An 8,691-nucleotide genomic window follows, 5' to 3' on the forward strand; every position below is an offset into this window, starting at 1 on the left:
CCATTTCAGCTGCACTCTCCAGGCTTTCCATTCTGTTTCTTTCCTCTTCCTCCTTCTCCTTCTCCTTATTCTTATTCTTCTCTTCTTCTTTTTCTGAGAACATTTAAGTTCTACGTTCTTAGCAAATTTCAATTACACAAAGCAGTGTTATCAACTGTAGTCACATTTTACATGAGATCCTCTGACCTTATTCATGTTATAACCCAAAATGTATACCCTTTTACCAACCTCTCCCTATTTCCCCGCCCCCTAGCTCCTGGCCACCACTTCTCTACTCTCTGTTTCTATGAGTTCAACTTTTTTTTTTCTTTTTTTTTTAGATTTCACTTATAAGTGAGATCATGCAGTATTTGTCTTTCTGTGTCTGGCTTATTTCACTAAGCATCATGTCCTCTGGGTTCATCTATGTTGTCGCAAATGACAGGACCTTTGCTGTCCTGTCAGCAAATGGCTGAATTATATTCGGCTGAATTCATTATGGCTGAATTATGTTCCATTGCATATATATCACATTTTCTTTATCCATCTATCTATCGACAGATGCTTAAGTTGTTTCCATGTCTTGGGTATTGTAAATAATGCTGCAGTGAACATAGGGATACAGATATCTCATCAAGAGAATTATTTCGTTTCCAGAAGTGGCATTGCTGGATCGTATGGTAGTTCTAGTTTTCATTTCTTGAGGACTCTCCATACTGATTTCCATAGTAGCTGCACCAATTTCCCTTCCCACCAGCAGTGCACAAGGGGTCCCTTCCTCCACACCCTCATCAGCACTTGTTATCTCTTGTCTTTTTTATGGCAACCATCCTAATAAGCATGAGGTGATACCTCATTGTGGTTTTGATTTGCATTCCCCTGGTGTTGAGCACCTTTTCATCTACCTGCTGGCCATCTGATTGTCTTCCTTGGAAACATATCTATTCAGATTCTTTGCCCATTTTTTAATTGAGTTATTTGTTTTTTTGCTACTGAGTTGTATGAGTTCCTTGCATATTTTGAATAGAAACCTCTTAGCGAATATATGGTTTGCAAATATTTTCTCCCATTCTATAGCTTACCTTTTCATGCTGATGGTTTCCTTTGCTGTGCAGTCATTTTTTAGTTTGATGTAGTCCCACTTGTTTATTCTGCTTTTACTGCCTTTGCTTTTGGTGTCAGATCCAAAGAAACCATCACCAAGACTCTTCCTATTCTGTTTGCATGTGTCTCCCTGCCCTCTGGGAGCACCTCATTCCCCCACCCACCCTGACTCCCTCTCTGAGACTTATGGGGAGAGGCTGACAGTCTTCTCTCTCGATGATGCCAAATCCTGGATTTTAGCTTGAAATAATTGTTCTCCTTTCCCAGTTCTAAATCCAAGCCTTCTCTGGATTATTTTGTGCAAGGCATGTTTCGTATAAACTCTTTGCAGCTGGGACTTTTAAAAACCCAATTTAAGTATTTAACCTTTTCACATAAATTGTTACCACCAATATGTTTAGCCTTATTTATGACATTTTGTTTGTGTTTTCTGTGTAATGTTTTCTTGTTCTTTCTTATTTTGCTCCTTTTCAGCCTTGACTGAATTTGTCTGTTCCTTCTTCTTCTCTAATGATTTGAAAAGTATGCACCCTTTTCTACTAATTTATTAATAAGCACATACAAACTTCTTTTACCAGTGTTGAGAATTAACACCTGTCCCACTACCCTCTAAACAAAACAAGATGCTAAATCACCTTCACTTCCCCTCTTTCTTTATCACCTTCTATATTTTCTCTAAATCATCCAGAATTTAGCTCCAGATTATTGATTTTTATATTATGTGTCTCTTTCTTCTGAATAATGTCTTGACAATACATTTTGTCTACAACCATATTCTAAACAATTAATTGTTTTATTCATTTCTTGGTTTACCAGTTTTTTAAATCCTAAGTTTTCCAATTTTTTTAATCCTGTTTTTCTCTTTTGCCAATGCATTTCATTATTTCAGAGGAATCCATCTCTAAGCCATTCTTTTAGAAAGTTTTGAGTGTGGTAACCTTTCTGAATCCCTGCATTTCTGCAATTGTAGTTCATTCTGCCCTCACAGAATAGGTTGGCTGGGCCTGGAATTCTGAGTTCAAAATCATTTTCCCTCAGAACTTTGAAGACATTATTCTACAATATCCCCCGTTATAGATGAGAACTATGGTGAGGGATGATTCGTATTCTCATTGCTACAGATTCCTGTTTTTTCCTTAAGCTTCTTAAGCTTAAGCTTCTCTCTTCATCTTTGGACTTTAGAAATGTCACCTGTATGCTGTATGTGTCTAAGTGTAAGACTTACTCTCTCTCTCCTTGGCACGTGGTGACTAATGTCTTTCTTCAACTCATGCAAATTTTCTTGTCTTCTTTCATTATTTCCTGTCTTCCATTCTTCCTCCCCTTTCTTTTTGAAATTTCTAACAGAAGGGTTTTAGTATTCCTAGATGTCTCCCATATTTATTAACTTATTAACTTTTCTCTCATACTTCTTATTTCTTTAACTCTTTCCATTGTCAGTTTGATGTTACAGCTGACTAATTTGCTTTTCAGTTATTGTTTAGTCTTCTATTCAGCCCACCTACCCAGGTGGGGGATTGGTTTGTCTGTGGATAAATCATGTATTTGATTTCCAACAACTCTAATTCTTCTTTTTGGATGTCATACCCTCTGGAATATATATTAGGGGAATAGTTACTTTAAAGTCTTCTTCTAAGGACTTCCCTGGCGGCACAGTGGTTAAGAGTCCGTCTGCCAATGCAGCTGACACAGGTTCGAGCCCTGGTCCAGGAAGATTCCACATGCTGCAGAGCAACTAAGCCCGTGCGCCACAACTACTGAGCCCACGAGCCACAACTACTGAGCCTGAGTGCTGCAACTACTGAAGCCCGCACTCCTAAAACCCATGCTCTGCAACAAGAGAAGCCACCTCAGTGAGAAGCCCACGCACCGCAACAAAGAGTAGCCTCCATCACCGCAACTAGAGAAAGCCCACGTGCAGCAATGAAGACCCAACGCAGCCAAAATAAATAAATAAAAAAGTCTTAAAAAATAAAAGGCTTCTTCTACTGTCTGCAATAAAAATTTTTCTGTAGCGGTTAATTTTTCTGCTGATTTTTGATGCTTTTTGTGGTTATTTTATTCAAATGTTTGGTGAGTTTTGATATTGTTTACTCTCCTGACAGTGAAAACCATTTCCAATTACAGGAAACCTAGCTTCAGTCACTTTCCTTTACTGTCTTGTGTCCAAGCAAGCATTTCTCTAGGGTGTGCGTGTAGTTCATCTTCTACATTTGGGACACCCCTTCCTTCACGGTAGCTGTAAGTGATCTCGGGCACTGCCCTAATTCTCTGATCTGGTGCCCACTCTAGTTCTCCACGTGTCAGAATGACCGCATCAGTGGGGACAGACTGCAGAAGCCACTGTGAGGGTGGAGAACCCCAGCAGTTGTTCCTCCGCCCTTCACTCATCTCCTCATGTAGAATCTTAGGGTTATTGTGGGGTTTGCTAGAAAAAAATAATTTCTTTGGTGGTCCCAACTCTCCTGCATGGTACCACAAATTCCACTGCTCTGTTAGGTTTTTCCATAAATCTGATCTCATCTGTCCTACCTATTTCAGCCATCCCCACAGATCCAGTCTATGAAGATACCTCAGCCAACTTTCCAGTACTCCTATGGATTCGTTTTCATTTCACATTTCTTCTGAAATATCAGTAGGATTTAGAAGACGAAAAATAATAAGAAGAAGAAGGAAACACATCAACCAGTCATTTATACTAAACCTTTTTTCTAAATCCCAACCCCTATAAACATGTTCAATTGTCGATGGCAAATGGACACTGAAAAATCACCCAGAGTGGGATCACACCATGAGAAGAGTGAGGTCTATTTTAAGGACTGAATGATCTTGACTTTGCAGCCTGGTAGGTGCTGGACATGGGTGGGGACTAGAAAGATGATTCTGTTGGGAATAGAATTGCGAATTTATTGGCCAAAAAAAAGTGAGGCGTGTCTTGAAGGTAATGATCCACATGTGTTGTCAGACATGGCAGCAGGACCACATCCACTCTCGTGGGGCTCTTCACGCCTGGCTGTTTCAGTCTGCTGGACCTTTGCTGAAGTCTCCAAACTGCCCTTCCTGCTTCCAGGCAAATCTCCATCCTGTTCACACCAACCAGCCCTTCTCCTTCATACCTATCTCTCCTTCCCTGTGCCCTTGACCCCTCCTCCTGGAAATGCTTCCTTTAATTACCCTCCTGTCTTGTGAGGCTTCCTTTCCTAAAAAGTACCCAGATCTGCTCTATTCTTAGAACAAAGCACAGAACCATAGTGAACAGAAATGATAGAATTTTTTCAAATAGCCTGGACTGTTTTTTAGATTTATCCCATTCGAATCACCCTCAAAAGAAATTCTAAATTCAAAAAAAAAAAGAAAAAAGAAAAGAAATCATATTCATATATTTTAGGTGTTTAAATAATATTTAATGTGGTCAATGTGTTTGTTTTCAATAGATACCAAATTTTGTTGTATAGAATTGTATTTTTCTGTGCTATGTGCTCACATTATGGAACAATGGGGCCCCTCATATGATCCACATAGTCATCACTTTTCCACATATTTTGCTGAATTTTTAAAGGGAGGCAACATGGCAAAGCAGAAACCAGGGCACTAGGACTCTTGGGTTCTAGACCAGCCATTACCTAGCTGTGTGAACTGTGGGGTCTTCGGTGAGTCACTTGTCCTCTCTGGGTTTTAGTTTTCTGGTCAATAGCAAGAGGTTATGACTTTGAAGACCTCTCCTGCCCCCAAATTCTATACTTTAGAGATTAAATACTGGAACTTTCACAATTTTAAACCACACAGCTTGTAATTGTAACTTTGTTCCTTTGGGAAAACATAATCTGCTTTATTGCTGCTTTAGGACAGGATTTGCTGGACTACACTGTGATGAAAATCAAGGATTCCCTGCCTTAAATCCCTGACGGGATTATGGACTCAAAGGGCAAATCACTGTTCTTCTTTTTATTGAGAACACTGTTGACTTAACTCATTACTTAACTTTGTTTAGCTCATTAGTTTGCTGGGTAAATGACAGTACTAATCTTGGAAAGATGCATTTAGAGTTGAATTCAGTTTTAAATTATGAAAAATGCCACGTGAAACACTTTCCACGCCAAGCCTCTTTCTGACCAGACACAAATACAGCAAAGGTCAAGCATTTCTATGTGTGCACGAAGCTTAAGCCTCGTCCCAGCTAGACTGGGAGGGGATAACGGTCTCAAGTGTGGGAAAGGATAAACATTTATATAGCACGATAACCCTAAGGAGTAACTACAAAACCTAACTTCAAAGCAAAGCAATTTTACATTCAAATGTTTAGCAAGACAAATCTGCAGGCAAAATGTTCCAGCTAACTCCAACCAGTGGATGTTGGAAGACCCATACAACTTTGCATCCCACATGTGAGCACGCAGGACACACATGCAGGCACACACACAGGTGTGGAACACACACATGTGGGCACACACAGGTGAGGGCACACAGAGAGCTGCCCTCAATTGCTCTCATCCTTCAGTTCCCTGCTCACACCCCCCTCCTCATGAAGTCCTCACAGAACACGCAGCCCACTCGGAGCCCCAGTCTCCGAGAGCCTGTGGTGTTTTCAGTCTCTGATATATATGTAGTTTAGAACATAATTGTTCTCTATTGCTTTGTTCTGTGAATTTTATTTCCTCAGCTATTCTGTAGCATATCCTCCATTACATTCCCAACAGCATCTAAGAGAGTTGAGTACGTGGTCAAGGCTTAAATCATATTTGTTCATTAATTAACCCAGTATCACAAAGTTTGGATTGGGTTATATGTCTAAAATGAGGACAAATTTGTATTCTTGCTCAGTTCCACCCAATATTTCCAACTCTGTGTGTGCATGTGTAATTTTCAGTATGCCCCTTAAAGAACCATTTTCTTACATTAAAAGAATTCTAAAATACTATGATCACACTTAGAAGAATCAATAACTCCATATTCAAGCTTCCCCAACTATCTCAAGAACAGCCTAAATTAAGAGATAGCTTGTCTAAAGTAGGATTCAATCCATAGTGCTATGCCTCTTAAATCTATTTTAATTTCTTTCTTGTCACTAACTTGTTGAAAGGAGTAGATCAGTTTTCCCCAAGAATGTCTCATTTTTAGGATTTGTCTTGTTACTTGCTTCTGGTGTCATTTAGCTTGTCCCTCTGTGTCCTGTATTTCCTGTAAATTGGAAGTTACAACTATAATCTAGTTCAATACTGTTGGCAGAATACATCGTAGATGATGGTGTGTAGTTTCTATTTACCATACAAGGGGACATGCTATCGGGCTGTCTCGCCATTAGTGTTAAGACTAATTCCTGGATTAAGGTGATCTGTCCACCTTAATCCACTGGTAATTTTACAAGTATAGCCTGTGGCCATAACACACAGCAAAGTTACAGAGACTCCTACCTGTGACCTTGGTCCTTTTAAAAATGGTCTCTAACTAGCTACATTAGAACACTGTAGTTTCCAAAGAGTAATATCTTTATGCTGGGATGGACTTTTTTGGTTGTGTCATAATTCTTCCTTGGAAGCACCTACTACTATTATGTATTAATGTGAATTTGTTTACTTAATAACCATGGTGACTACCATTTATGTTTAACCTGACATATACTCCTTCTTTGTATTAAGACTTTCTGTTCAGTATGTCAATAAAATAGCAGTGAAAATAAAAGTAACGTTATTTCTCCGGTTCGTAGACAATCTTAGTTTCAGGCAAACTAGCCGAGAGCAGCAGTGTATCCGCTGTGTGCGTTGTCACACCCCTCCGGGCAGGCAGAGTAGCGGCGGTAGGGCAGAGCAGCCTGGCCTGCTGCAGGACTAGACGTGCCCCCGAACACTCAGGGGTGATCTCCGCCAGGCCAGAAGAGTGCAAGATCCACAGGGAGGTCAGAAGGAAGAGTACACATCGTGAAGATTGACTCAGGCGATCTTCCAAACAGCGCTGTGTGGAAAGCACTATCAACATCCATGTTTACAGATGCAGGTCCCCTCCACCTGCAGAACTCTATCCTCAGGGGAAAACACAGTGGGGGAGGAGCCTTACTGTTTCTCCAGGAGGATGGGCGCTTCTGCACCAAGGACCCAGTGAGGGTGCGACGTGTGGGGTGTGTGGTGGGTGGGATACGTGTGGCGTGAGTGGCGGGCTTGGTGTGTGTGGTGTGTGTGTAATGTGTGTGGCGTATGGTGTGTGTGGTGTGTGTGTAATGTGTGTGGTGTATGGTGTGTGTGGTGTGTGTGTAATGTGTGTGGTGTATGGTGTGTGTGGTGTGTGTGTAATGTGTGTGGTGTGTGGTGTGTGCAGAGGGTGTGGAGTGCGTGCTGGGTGTGGTGTGTAGCTGCCCTCAACCAGCCCACAGAGTGCGGGTCTTCACAGGCCTGTGCTCCAAACTGACCACCCGTGAGAGGCTCAGACGTTCCTTTGCAAGTTATGGGTATCTTGTTTGGGACAATTCTACACTGACCTGCCCCTCACACTGCAGGAGGCTTACATCCCTAGCCCCAGACCCTAAGTGACAAAGCACCCCAGTCATTCATTGTGACAACCCAAAATACCCTTTTAGACGTTTCCAAACACCAGCTGGAAATTGTGTGTGTGTGTGTGTGTGTGTGTAAGGGGTACAATAGCAGCTCTGGCTGAAAACTGCTGCTGCTGCTAAAGAGTTCAGATGATAGTTCCCAAGTCAAAAGTGGGGATGGGCGAGGGGAGACGCCCCAGTTCTCATCTCGCTGTCCCCTCACTACACCCAAGAGGCACACCTTAGGCCTCGGGGGAAGTTGGGGCCAGTGGGACAGCCCGTGTAGACCTCTCTAGGCCCTCAGATGGAGCTCCGTGGTCCCGGGGTCCACCTCCTCCCAACCCCGACCCCAGCACTTCCCTGCCCCTGACTCTGCCCCTCCTGCCTGACCTTGCCGGACAGAAGCGATCAAGCCCTGGTTTGTTTAGCCAAAAGCTGCCAACTCACAGCCCTGCAGGCAGGTTTTTTTGTTTAGCTGACACCGAGACTATTTTTGCTTCTTAATTTAGTTGCCACATTTTAAAACTAGGAGATTCTGTATAAAAAGCTGGATTTTCAGTGTATCTTGAAAAATCAGAAGATCAAGCACCCAGGCCCACATTCAGCATGATGGCAAGGGCCCGGGGCCCAGTGGGGGGCAAATCAGCCTCTCTGCAGAGAGCAGACCCTGCATGATGGGCCCCTCTTTGGTCAGTCTCTTTACGCTTCAGCATCTGCTAACGTCCAGTTTTCTCCTCTGCCCCCGCTCTGCTGTCTCAGCCAAGGGAAGCAGGAACAGATGGGGCAGTGAGGGAGAAAAATGCTTCCACTCTGACCTAGGACTTATATTCCCAAGAATGTCTGCAGTTCAACTCAGCAATGACTGATCTCGTTCTGAAGACTCACATATAGCCCACAAAAGTTATTTGTATCCCCTGGCCCCGCTAAAATAAACTTTGACACTAATAGTCCTGACTTTCCTAAACTAAGAGAACATTTGCTGCTTCATCTCTCTAACCTGGTTTACATTTAGAAGCTTTTTTCCTTCTGATTACTGACAGTGAAAGGTGTTTTCCCTGGCCTTTGGGAGGACATGGGGATGGGAA

The sequence above is a fragment of the Balaenoptera acutorostrata genome, chromosome 21 (assembly GCF_949987535.1).
Source record: "Balaenoptera acutorostrata chromosome 21, mBalAcu1.1, whole genome shotgun sequence".
Taxonomy (NCBI): Eukaryota; Metazoa; Chordata; class Mammalia; order Artiodactyla; family Balaenopteridae; genus Balaenoptera; species Balaenoptera acutorostrata.